Raw genomic sequence first — 14,628 nt, forward strand, 5'->3', positions numbered from 1 at the left:
TGCTGTATCCCAAAGTGCCTCATGGCTCAGAAGGTTAGGACCAGTTTAATGGCTGTTTCAATGTGATTCATGCATTATGAAATTCTCTATTGCATCATCAAAACAGTCAGTTGGTACAGCCCTAAATGCTGATGAGCCTGTTTTCAGCCTGAATGTGAGAGATATGAGACTATGGCCTTTTTACCATGTATGTATTAATTTATGCTTCTTAATTTGTGGGCTTGGTTCTCTGTTTACTGTATCTAGTGACCATTGTTCCTCAATTTTGCTTCAAGGAGTTCGCTGGTGGCACATCAGCTTTGTTTTAATTTTTATGTCGCTGTAATAAATATGCAAATATTTTTGATTTTTTTTCCACCTACAAGTCTTCAGTCTCCAAGTTATTGAACCTTGTTTCAACAAAGTGGAGGAAAGCTTCACTTTCCACCTCATGTTTAATGTAGAAATTTTCTAATAAGTAATTTGCTGGGCAAGATAAGAGCTAAGGACACGAATCAATGCGAGGGATACTCATTTTATATTTTCCTTCAAAAAGGAATAACAGTTGTTGGTATTGGCAATAAAAATGTTAGATTGGTGAAGAAGGGATGACTTGATTGCTGCATATTGAATGGCTTTATCTGGTACTCACTCTGTCCCAGAAGCTGTACACATAAGGTGATGTTTGACGCTCAAAAGTGGAAATAATTTTCATTCCTGAGCAGAGCTGCAATGTACAGATAATGTGGAAAAAAGCATAATCCAAATCAACAAAAAAAGTTAACGTCCAACATTATCTGATCTTCTCATCCTCATATATAATTCCTCAAATGTGTTCCATAGGTGGGAACATGTTTAGCTGGGAGGACTTTCTTCTGTGGCATATCCTGGTCAAGCCTATGCCAATGAACTTCAATGATCAAGATGCCCCAATGTGAGTGACTCATCCCTTCAGTTGTTTCATCCCTGTACAGAAGTCAGAGATCAGATTAAAGCTCACCAAAATGGCAACAGAGACAGACAAAATTTCTAAGCACCCAACCCTATGAATCTTTCAACAGTTGAAGGATGTCCAGGTTAGGTGAACTGGCCAAGCTAAATTGCCTGTAGTGTCCAGGGGTATGTAAATTGGGTGAATTAGCCATGGGAAATGTTGGGTTACAGGGAAAGTAGAAGGGAACGTCTGGGTGGGATGCTATTTGGAGGGGGCAGTTTGGACTTGTTGGGCCAATTGGCCTGTTACCACACTGTAGGGATTTTATGATTCTGTGAGCTCTGCATTACCGGTGCCCTCTTATCCATGAGAAACCCAGGCCCTATTGGGGAAACCTATTTGTGCCCAAATAGCACAGAACTCAACTAGTTCAGTTCACAAGTGTGAAAACGTATTCAATAACTGCAGTGACACAGAGCCACACCTGGGATATTCTGAGAATACCAACCAAGAGAAATATTTTGGAAAAAAAATTGAAGGCAAATCCATAAGGATTTCTTAACCAAGAAGATCTAAAGACAACACACATCCTATATTCATTTTACTCAAACTGTGCTTTTATCACACCAGTAGCAAACTTTCATTTGCAATTTATAGAAGAACTGAAAACTGCTTTGGAGATTAATAGTTCTGTAAACATCGATTGGAGTGTACAGTTGGCCCCACATTTCTTCAATCTCACTTCAGTCGAAATTATTTAATGTCTCTGCAGTAATCATGGGGACAGGGAGCACCACCAAAATCCCTTAAGGAGCCAATTTGCCTATGCCAGAACATGATACCTGTTGTATAAACAAGCATATATTCAGCACACCAATGATATCCTGCTGTGTTAGAGCTCCAAATGCCACTTTTAAAGTAGTGCATTCCTTCAGAAAGTTCTAATGGCCTTTTATTTGTTGAAATCAGGAAGCCTCTATATCAAGTTAACAATTTTGCGATCTATCAACAACATCTGTAGTGTGAATATGGAGGGCGAAACGGTGTGAATCGGAGTTAAATCTGGATTAATGTGCAGGTGTCCAATTAAGATCACTGACATTTTAACAGCAGGCTAGCTTTTGGACAGCAAACTGCTTCTCACTTAATTGGCTGTTTTGATATGCAACAGGGCCAATCACCATTCCTAGTGATAAATACTAATTTGTACCCATCTATCACCATTGGGTGGAATCCAACATTAGCCATTAATCTACTTGAATTACACAGAATCATCTGTCAAAGACAGGCACAAATTCCCATTATCGAATGGCAACGATGAACAAATGTTGGGCCTCTGGTCTCCATCCACTGGAGCAACTTCATCAAGACCAAGAGATAGTAAAACTGCAGATGCTGGAGTCAGAGATAACACAGTGTGGAGCTGGAGGAGCACAGCAGACCAGGCATCAGAGGAGCAGGAAAGTTGACATTTCAGGTCAGGTCCTGCTGTGTTCCTCCAGCTCCACACTTTTTCATCTTCATCAACACCAAATGTGATCTGCAAAAGGGGGAAGATTAAAGAAATGAGAAAGTCAGAAATTAGACCCAACACACAAACCCACAAATTTAATGAAGGTAGAAAACAACTCTGGCCACAGAAAGCAGACTGATCTTTCACGTATTTCGCAGGCTCCAGGTCTTCATTTTAAAAGTGACTTTATTATTATTACCAAGTTGGAAAACCAGCAGGTGGTAACAGGTAAGACAGGCTGAGTTTATAATGGAAGTGTCCTCAGCATGGCTTGTGGGTGAGGAGAAACAAGATTATTGTATCTGAACAATGTGTCCTGTCACATCACAACTGGACTCCGTAATTCCCTCCTATTTCCCACTTCTCCCTCTCCACCACAACTGGCAACCTCCTGAAAGATCAGAATCTCGCTCTCAGCCATGACTACAATCTCTCCCACTAGGCCTTCAAACCAGCTCAGCTTGATTTTCATCCAACACATAGCCGGTTCATCTATCAAGTTAGCCGTGGGCGATATTGCTACATAAGTTTTAAATATGCTATCCAAATCAAAATCTATGGGAAACCAATTCACTTTCTGTGTTATTTGTCTAACTCCCGAAAGCTCTGGTGACTTTTGTTTGGGAAAATAATAGAAGTAGATGTCTTTGTAAATGCGTGAGGGAGGGTTTCAATGGATTTCTCTCAGAGCTGACACAAGATCAAATGTGAATCTTTTATACAAGAAAAAAGTTCCCCTAAAAGTTCTTGGCTGCATTATTTTGAAAATGTCACCAAGAGTTCACTGGCCCATCTAGCCAAAGTTCTCAAAACAAAATGTAATAGCATCAAAAAATTGTAGGTGCAGAATTTAACTCATTCGACACAAGTTCAGACTTTTCTGAAAACCTAATATTTTCAACGTGTCACTGTGCTCACCATGCTGAGCACACTTCGTGCAGCCTCTAAGTGCACACTGATAAAAGAGAGCTTGACACCTCAGGTTAATGCTTTGTGATGACTGAAAGGCTCTTTACCACCAACACGTTGCAGCATATAATGGGAAACAACTTAAATAAACTCCAGTGTTCCCTTCATTTTCACAATGATATCATGGGCAATGTGTTGGCTTTCTATATTTCACGTGAGGATGTCAGGAATTTAATAACTAAATGCAATCAATCACTGTTAGATAAGAGTTTACAAACCAGAATGGATTTGAAGCTCTATATAACCCCATCTCAGCTGACAGCTTTGTGGAGGGTGGTAAAACTACCCAACAGCCTCATTTGCTTAGCTCCAGTATCAATGGTGGCTCAAGAGATTTAGCAGTCTTGGGGGATACACACTGTCAAACGCAGGCAAAGATGAACGATGATATGAGTGGGGAGAATGGAAGATGGCATCAGCAGGAGCCTGGATCTAAAACATAGTTGGAAGATGCTCTCTCTCCTAATTAGCTGTACAAAAAAGAAAATTCAGTCATTGTCCCAAGGATTATTGGTCTGCTCCCAAAACCCCTGAGAATCTGACTGCATAAAATGCAGTGCACGCTGCTGTCAATCCCAGTCAAAATTAACAAAAGAGGTTCCAAGACAAGTATTAGGTCCTGCATTCACATCTTTGCAATGGGCCAATGTTAGTTCTAGGTACCTTCGGAATGTCAAGAGGAACTTGCATCAATGAGGCAGGTGGTATGTTTCTGATTCTGTACTGTGGAGGCTAAAACTTTCAAAGATGAAGGAAAATCTGAATGTGTCTACAATTTTACAGAAATAAAAATTTGATCTGTTGGAACACATCACGTTAATGCATTTGAAATTTATCAAAAGCTTTTAAAATAGTAACCAAAAGAACTGCAGATGCTATAAATCTAGAACAAAATCAATGTTCCTGAAAAAGGCCAGCAGGTCTGGCAGCATCTGTGAAGGGATAAACAGAGTTAACGTTTTGGGTCTGGTGACCCTTCGATTCTAAGGAAGGGTCACCGGACCCGAAACGTTAACTCTGTTTTTTCCTTCGCAGATGCTGTCAGACCTGCTGAGCTTTTCCAGCAACTTTGTTTTTGCTTTTAAAATAGTAATTGTCAAATAACTCAATCTTTTACAGTACATGTTTCATTAACAGAAAAATGGAACAATCGGAACTGGAAAAGGCTAGAAATCATACTGGTTTTATGGAAGTGAGAAAGGATAAGAAAGACCAACAGAGAACGCATGTGATTTGGTGGAATGCAAAGGAGTTTAATGATAAAGAGGGTGATGGGTGCAAGGCAAGACAGGATTGCAGTGGAACACAATTAGAAAATGAAGCAAATAGAGCTTTTTTTTTAAAAAAGAAAGTGAATCAAGTATCTTGATATAGAGGTGAAGTTATGACACTATATGCACAGTTGAATGTACAGGTTCTTGAACTAAGTTTGTGACAAGTGACACTTTGTAAGTGTGAAGTGGTTCAACTGCACCACTCTGCAGTTCCACTTCATCCTCTGGCTCATTCGTTTCTGAGGAAGGGTCACAAGACCCAAAATATTAACTCTGCTTTTTCTTCACAGATGCTGCTAGACCTGCTGAGCTTTTCCAGCAACTTCTGTTTCTGTTTGTGACACTTATAAAGGACAGTGTTCAAATTTATACATAAAAGCTGAACAACTGTGCATGGAATACTGGCTGAGTCTAATGAACTAATTGGCCTGTTGTGGAAGAAAGTAATACCTCCTTCTCATACTTGATCATAAGTATTGATTGAAGACACTTTGCCTGACCATGAGTCCTGACTTGACTATACAACAAAAAAAACTTTGGATTTGAGAAATCAGAACCAAAGCAGAAATTGCTGGAAACGTCTCGGCAGCCTGGCAGTGTCTGTGGAGAGAAATCAGAGTTAATGTTTTGGGTCCAGTGACCCTGTCAAAGTCAATGCCATTTCATACCATGCTAAATTTCATCAGAGGCAAGTGAAAAGATAATGAAAACTAACTTTGAAATACGCAGAATGGCAATGCAATAGGAAAAGCAGAACATTCTGCAAAAACCCAGTAAATCAAGCTGCGTCTATGGAGGGAGATATATATTTTAAACAGCTTGCACTTTTATGGCTTAGGCAGATAGTGGAAGTCAGAAAAATTCCTGGCTTTGTAAGCTTGTCTTGGAAGAAAGTGATTGCAAAGACAAGATCTCCAGGGACTAAATGTGAACTGCAGCTGGGTTGTCACCTGAAAATATCTAAAAATGGTTACAGCGGAGAAGTAGATCATTTCAACAATCATTCCAGTACTGGCTCTCAAATTAGCACTATGTGAATTGCTCATTTTCCTGCCTTTTCCCTGTACCCTGAACATTTTTTTTCTTTACCTGACCATCTAATTCCCTTTTCACTGCTTTAATTATATTTATCTGCATCATAAATTCTGGCAGTACATTCCAGACCATAACCACTCACTTTCCTCACATCACTGTTGCTTCTTTTACCAATTACTTTAAATCTGTGCCCCTTGTTCTCACGCCTTTTATGAGTGGGATTAGTTTCTCCTTAAATCCAGATCCTAGATGTTGACTGCCTTTGCTTCAATATCCAGGGAATAAGAACCAGGGAAGGTTTTTCCTGGAGCTCAGGTGTTTCAAGGCCTAAAAATTCGTTGGAGTTCTCAGGATAGCTGGATAATAGTGCAGGAAATGGTTCACACATGGTCAAGGGCTCTATCAACCATGGTGGAAAGGAATCTTCGGAGGAAAAAACACCGAGAGCACCTATCTCCTGGTTTCAAATCGTCTGCTGCTGAAACCGCTTTCTGGCTTTGTTGATTTCTAGACTTGATGACTACAATGAAATCTCAGCTGGCCGATCATGTTCAGTCCCCTGTAAACTCTATGTCATCCAAAACTCTGCTGCCCGAGATTTAAATCACAGCATGTCTCCTGTTTCTCTACTATCTTTGTACTTGCTGACTTACATGTGCCTATACTCTGGTTTAAATTTTAAAATTCTCACCCTGGTTCTCAAATCCCTCCTTGCCCTTCATGTCTATGATATTAACGCAGCCCACAAACCTCCAAGATATCCACAATGCTCTAATTCTAGCCTTTTTTGCATTCTCAATTATAATTGCTCCACCATTGATAATCATAACTGCAGTTGCCTATGCTTCAATCTCTATAATTCCATTCTTATACCTCTTAGTCTCTCTCCTGCAATTTCCTTCTTAAATACCATTTTTAAAGCCTACTTCTTTGATCAAGATTTGGTCATGATTGCCTTAATAATTCCTTATGTGGGCTTGGTGCCATACTCTATTTCAGAACGTTCTTGTGTTGAGTCTTGGGAGATTTTATTCCATGATAATAAAAATAAGTTCTTGTTGTTGCTGCTATTAAAACATTGTTATTGAAGTGAATTGCAAAGGCGATGAAAGAAGGAAGTTCAGGGAAATGCCAGGAAAAATAATTAAATCACAATCTTTTCCATTGTCTGTTCAATTTCAACAGACCTTCTGGCAAAATAGTTTCTTTGCTCAAAATTGAAATGTTAAATTTAAAACATCTTCTGCACTCCGATTATCTCATCTCCCACATAACTATGCTCTTCACTGGCATCACCATGGCTTTAATATGTATGATAACTAATTTAAGGTTGTCATTTAAAAAATGGAATCATTATACTGAAATCCTTATTCTGAAAATGACTCAGTTAGCCAGTTAAGACCAGAAAAGTTGACAGAAGCTGGTAATGACTACAACAGATTTAAACATTGGAGATTTTGACTGCTCTTTACTTCAGAGCAAAAAATAAAAAAGACAAAATCAAAACTATTGCCTCAAACAGCAACATGTAAAATGGCCTGTCAAGTGTAAAACCATTAAATTAACATTATAAAACAAGTGCAAATACCGCAAATGCTGGAAATCTAAACGAAAGGTGGAAAACAGTACAAACACTCAGTTAGTCAGACAGCATCTTTGAAAAGAGAAAAGACTGAACTTGCTTATCCAGAAACATTAGAGACAATATTCCCAACTTGTCAGGGAAAAGACAGACAGCATTAGGGAGAACCGCTGTTTTATCTGCCACCCAATAATAGTAAAATATGATGGTATAAGACTGATGAGCGTGACATACCATAAAAGCAGACATCCTGATCAGAGTAGCTACAAGCAGCAGTCATAAAACAGGATATTTTGTTTTCATTCATTCGTAAAATGTGGAAATTGCTGGTAAGGCCAATATTACTGCTCTTTCCTAATTGTCTTCAAGAGGATGGCAGTAAGTGATTGATGAAGGTGTTCACAAATTTTTTATTTTTTTTAAAATGAACAGGTTCCAAGATTTGATTCCATGGCAGTGAAGTAATAACAAACCAGATATGTCCGACTTGAATGGAATTAGAAGGCAGTGGTGTCCCCATATACCAAATGCTTTGTCCAGTTCTTACACTCTTTTAGATGGAAAATTTAAATGATGGCAGGAGTAAATGATTAAGGTGGTGGATGGGTTACTGAAGTGACCTGCCTTGTTTTCAAATGGTGCTGAACTTCTCAAGTTTTGTTGTAGCTGCATTCATCCAGGTAACTGAGGAGCATTCCATTAAACTGATGTGTGCATTTTAGACAGAGTGGTCATTTCTGAACTCCAGAATATTAGATGGTGGGGAATTCACCAAAAGTAAAATTGGTGAATGTCAGGGGGAGGTAATTACATTGTCATTTTTTTGGAGATGATCATTCCCTTGGCAGTTGTGGCACAAATGTTGCCTGCTACTTATCAGCTATCGTGATGACAATGGATTACAATCCACAATTACTGACAAATGTATTGAACATTTAGGTACACATTTTGTGTTTAAGACAAAAGGACATGCAAGCCAAAGGGTGGCCGAGAATTCAGTAGCTGTCTGGAAATTCCTTTTGTGGATTAGAGTCCTGAGGGGAATCATGATACATTTCACCTGAAGGGTATTAAGAGAACTTCAGACAGCAACATTTCAAAAGGAAGAGAGACCATTTCACACAAAAAAAACCCTGGAATATTGATTGCCTGTGGCTTCAGACATAATGAGGGGCTGAGTGCCCTCTCAGCAGCAAATCACCTTCTATGGGTTCGTGCCCAGTGCAGCAGACTTGTTGCGAATTGAAGGAATAGCAGTTCTGGGTGAAAGAGATAGTTCTGTTTTATCTTTCCAGGAATACACAAGAAGTGGAGTTAAGAAGCAACTGCAACTCCTAGTTTGTGTGTCCAACCTTGCTGACATGTTTGCTCAAGTTCCATTGTGCAGAAGTGTGCTGTGAAGAGCATAGCTGAGAACTTCCACTAGACAACCCTACATGTGCAGATAAAAATAAAGTCTTTATTTCTAAGATTACTGTAAACATGGCAAGACAGCAAAGCCATTGGTTGAAAGGAACTGGATAAACTCCATAACTAATCATCTCCAACAATTACTCAACCGTCAAGATCAGCACTTTGAGAATTGTCCACTTTACTGGCCATAAATGTTTCAAAAGCGATGACCAATGACTGGTTCACATTTTCTTTGTTGATTTTCTCTTTTTTGGATTCACTTAATTTCTAATGTGTGCATCTGCGCGTGTTGTATTTTATGATTTTTTCTCACATTTTAGTAACAATAAACTCACAAAGAAAGCCCAGTTAAAATGGCTCTCTTTTCAAAAAGAGACCCCGAGTTTATGCTGCATTTATGATTTCAAAAAATTACGTATAAAATGAGTGAGGGAAGGCACTTAGCTCGTCCTTAATTATCTAAGCTCCAAAATCCCACCAACTTCCAATGCTCAATTTCAGAATAGAATTATTTTTGATGAGGTTCCAAGGTTTACAGGTCCATGATTCAAACATATCCATTGATCACACGCATCACCTGAACCTGGAGTTTGCCTTATATTAGTTCAAATGTATGTCAGTCAACAATTTCCACACTCTGTTTGCCATCTTACATACTACCATGACCTCTTTTATGGTGAAAGAAACCCAAGTGTTTTTTTCTCCCCCTTCACAATCTCCAACAGCAAGAAACATCCTCATGTTTTTTTCTCAGAACTGCCTTCGGCTTTTAAATTCCTCCTGTCGTGTTCTGGTCACCAGAACTGAACTTCTTCAAAACAGCAGAACTCTCCAGTTTGAGTGTGGTTGCCCTGATGCTTTCAAAGTCCAAACTACCCGAGTCATGCCATATGTTGCCAGACTAGTACATAAAATTGGTCTGTATCAGTGCCAAATACACACAACCATATTGCATTTAATTACACATCGGACGTAACCTCAATAATATGCCAGGGGATTTTTGTGATTGGAAAAATGTTGCCAGAACAAAAATAAATTCAGACTGTTAAGTCTCAGAAAAACAAGCTTTGATCTCTGAATAGCTGGACTGTCAACCTTCTCCCCTATATGCCTGCTCTGAAACCTTATTCATGGTTCAAGAACAAGAAAACACTGATTTAAAGGTTTCGGAGAAGAGATACAAGGGTGTGCAAGGAAAACCCTTTCTCAGGAAAATAGCTTGGGAGGGCAACAAGAATAGTGTAGGGGAGTGGGACTGCCTGGATCTTCAGAAAAAAAATGACTCTTGTGGCCCCAATTTTCATTCTCAGGTCACAGGTAGTAGAATTCCCTGCTTGATGAAGCCAATCGTTAAAGATGGTCATCTGTCCTCCCTATTTTGGACCTGGTGATTGTGAAAGGGGGCCACAGGTTGGATTGGACATCAATCTACGTCACGTTGAGAAAAGCTCAGGGAGCTGCCAGTTCCCAGTTGGGCTAGGCAGAAAGCCTGCCATTGGGCACCAGGGCTGTCAAAAAACAAAGCAAAAAAATAATAAACTATAAAGCATTCCTCCAGCTTTCACCCCTCACAAGTCCCTCACCCCTATACACTCCTTACCTATCCCATCTATGCCACATGGCATCCTCTACCCATTCCCAAATGGCCCCTCAAATCCCCTTTATCAAACTTGGCGCCTACTTCCAAACATCATGCTCGCCCCCTTCATTCATGCCACCTCAGTTCATATCCACAAGCATCCACATACAGAAAAATAAAGCTCAATTACTTGAACTTCTACATTGCGGACTACATCCCATTGCACAAAGCATGGAGACTAATTAAAAATAAAAACATGCTGGCTGGTCTTGACATGTTGAACAGTTACAAGGGGGTTTAGATGTCTTTCATGCACAACCTTCTCCACAGTTAACCATCCTAAACAGCATTTTAAATCTCCTCTTTCCCACCCATTGTCTCCTGGGACCATATCCAAGGGACACCTCATCTCTCCCAAGGGATCATGTTTATCCTAAAGTAATGTGTTGGGATCAGACCAGCTCAGAACATGTCCATTTTATACACTCTCGCTTTTACTCAGTGGGGTTATCAAGGTGGCATTTAAAATGGAGACAGTTGACCACTTAAATGAGTAGCTGCCTCCACATTACTGAAGCCCACACTAACTCCACCCCCACCTCTATAGTACTGGTATAAATTAAGAGCTTCAAATTATCACACTAATTATTATAATTGCATCACCAGAAACCACAATAGAGTGCACAGAATGGAATCTAATCATCCCATTCCTGTTTACAGGAGTTGTTTATCGCCTATTTCACAATGCAGAACACTTTTACACTTCACAAAACCATACTGACTTTTTTATTCCTGCAGCAGAAATAAAATACATAGCCAATCTGCCAGCAACCATAAACAGAAAGAACAGCTTTCTTTGTTCTTGGATGGGTTCTGACAGACACTACACCCAAGACATTACCTCTCTTGTCTGCCATCGATTTCAGGCTTTGAACATATGCAAATTGTTCATTTTGAAAAGGATGCTTTGGAAATTCGACAATAAAAATCAGCATTCTGTCAATGAAAAACTGTGGAACTCTCTCTCTATGTCTCATATATCAGAAGCTTTTAATTGCAACATTTCTCTCTGAAATTATAGGAACTTAAATGAAACCAAAAGAAAATGATAAATTGATTTGAGAGTTTATATGCTGCACTGTTTGTTCCAAACCATGTCCAAGTTTCACCAAATACTGGTCATGGACACAGTCAATTTCACTGAGTGTCTTGTTTCTAGCAGTCTTGTTTCTAGGTTCAAAGACTCATGGCCTGACACACTTGTAGGCCTTGAGCTTATGCCAGAAGGACAACAGTGTCCGCATCATGTATGCGCTTGCATGTGTGTGTGCATGTGTGCGCGTGCAGTGGTGTGACCTACGCGATAACTTGACATGTTGAACCAATTGACTGGAGTAGTAGGCTCAAGGGGCTGAATGGCCGAATCCTGTTCTTCTTTCTTATGGATGGGATGCACTCATAGGAGAGATCAGATCCAGGGAACAGAGGCTCAAAATAAGATTGCTTACTTTCTAGATGGAGATGAAGAGAATTTCCTTCTCTCAAAAGGCTCATTAGTCTGTCAGATTAAAAGCAGGACAAATCCAACACGGCCAATTATTGCCCCATCAGTCTCCTCTCGATCATCAGTAAAGTGATGGAAGGTGTCATCAACAGTACTATCGATCAGCACCTGCTCAGTAATAAACTGCTCAGCGATGCCCAGTTTGGGTTCCACTAGGGCCACTCAGCTCCTGACCTCATTACAGCTTTGGTTCAAACATGGACAAAAGAGCTGAATTCCAGAGGTGAGGTGAGAGTGACAGCCCTTGATATCAAGGCTGCAGATCGACCGAGTGTGGCATCAAGGAGCCCCAGCAAAACTGGAATCAATGGGTATCAGGGGGCAAATGCTCCGGTGGTTGGAGTCATACCTGACACATAGGAAGATGATCGTGGTTGTTGGAAGTCAATCATCTCAGCTCCAGGACATCTCTGCAGGAGTTCCTCAGGGTAGTGTCCAAGGCCCAACCATCTTAAGCTGCTTCATCAATGACCTTCCCTCTATCATAAGGTCAGAAGTGGGTGTTTGCCAATGATTGCACAATATTCAGCACCATTTGTGACTCCTCAGATAATAAAGCAGTCCATGTTCAAATGCAGCAAAGTCTGGACAATATTCAGGCTTGGGCTGACAAGTGGCAAGTGACATTCATGCCACACAAATGCCAGACTATGACCATCACCAATAAGAGACAATCTAACCACCACCTCTTGACATTCAATGGTGTTACCATCACTGCATCCCCCACTATCAACATCCTGGGGGTTACCATTGACCAGAGACTCAACTGGACACACCACATAAACACAGTGGCTACAAGAGCAGGCCAGAAGCTAGGAATACTGCGGCAAGTAACTCACCTCCTGACTCCTCAAAGCCTGTCCAAATCAGGAGTGTGATGGAATACTCCCCACTTGCCTGGATGAGTGCAGCCCCAACAACACTTAAGAAGCTTGACACCATCCAGGACAAAGCAGCCGCTTGGTAGGCATTATATCCACAAGCATCCATTCCCTCTACATTGATGCTCAGTAGCAGCAGTGTGTACTGTCTACAAGATGCACTGGAGAAATTCACCAAAGATCCTTAGACAGCACCTTCCAAACCTACAACCGCTTCTATCTAGAAGGACAAGGGCAGCAGACATATGGGAACACCACCATCTCCAAGTTCCTCTCTAAGCTACTCACCATCCTGACGAGGAAATATATTGCTGTTCCTTCAGTGTCGCTGGGTCAAAATCCTGGAATCGCCTCCCCAATAGCATTGTGGGTCAACCTACAGCAGGAGGACTGCAGCGGTTCAAGAAGGCAGCTCACCACCACCTTCTCAAGGGCAACTAGGGATGGGCAAGAAATCCTGGCCAGCCAGTGACACCCACATCCCACACATGTATAGGGAAAAAAATTTCCTTCCTCAGAATAGCAGAGGAGGGTCATTGAATTTATTCAAGGCTAAATTAGATAGACTTCACAGTTTATGAGCAGTGCAGAGTGTAAAGTGAAGTTGAGACTGCAACCTGATTGGCCTTGGTCTCATTTAATGGCAGAGCAGTCTCAAAGGGCTGAATGGCATCCTCCTGTTCCAATAAAGGAGGCAATGACCCTCGTGGTATTATTGCTAAATTGTTCATCCAGAGACCTAGGTGATGTTCTTGGGACCTGGGCTTGAATCCCACCACAGCAGATGGTAGAAATTAGAATCCAATAAAAACCTAGAATTAAGAGTCTACTAATGACCATGAATGCATTGTTGGAAAAACCAATCTGGTTCACTAATATCCTTTAGAGAAGGAAACTGCCATCCTTACCTGGTCTACCCTACATGTGATTACAGTCCCACGGCAATGTGTTTGACTCTTAACTGCCCTCTGTGCAATTAGGAATGGACAACAAACACTGGCCTTACAACCAATGACCTCATCCCATGAGTAAATAAACATAAGACACACCTGTCAGGTCAGGTGATCAAAGACCAGGAAGTCCACTTCAATTGGTCAATACAATCAAAGAGAAAGGATTTGAATATTCTCATTCCTCTTCTAGATATTTGTGTGGAATTACCATTGTAATAAATATCCACTGCTGGCTATGGATCTGCTATCTTTTCTTGGGTTATTTACTGTCATAAACCCTTCTCAATTCTAGTAAGCTCTATAAACTAGTATAAGTGGTGAAAGATTAAACACTAATAAAAGTCTAGAGCAGAAAAGACATACTCGAATAACAGGAAGTAGTTTATTGCAGAACAGTAAGATAACAGGCCATGTCACTTTAAGACTGGTTACCTTAATTAACACTCGGTTAAGAGACATTTTTGAGATGGTAACCAGGCCTGTGCTACATGGTTTTAGACAGTAGAAGTGAATATCTGAATAACTAGACCCAGCTATTTATATCAATGGGTGAGCTATACAAAATTAACCCTTTCAGGCTACCTGTTTATAGGACAATTACTGCTGAAAAATGCCTGTTGCATATATTTAGATGTGCAGTTAGTGTGGTTCGGGAAAAACAAACAATCTGTTTGGATCAGAGATAATAGGAACTGCAGATGCTGGAGAATCTGACATAACAGGGTGTAGAGCTGGATGAACACAGCAGGCCAAGCAGCGTCACAGGAGCAGGAAAGCTGACGTTTCGGGCCTAGACCCTTCTTCAGAAATGGGGGAGGGGAAGGGGGTTCTGAAATAAATAGGGAGAGAGGGGGAGGCAGATAGAAGATGGATAGAGGAGAAGATAGGTGGAGAGGAGACAGACAGGTCAAAGAGGTGGGGATGGAGCCAGTAAAAGGGAGTGTAGGTGGGG

The sequence above is a fragment of the Rhincodon typus genome, chromosome 13 (genome assembly GCF_021869965.1).
Source record: "Rhincodon typus isolate 14 chromosome 13, sRhiTyp1.1, whole genome shotgun sequence".
Taxonomy (NCBI): domain Eukaryota; kingdom Metazoa; phylum Chordata; class Chondrichthyes; order Orectolobiformes; family Rhincodontidae; genus Rhincodon; species Rhincodon typus.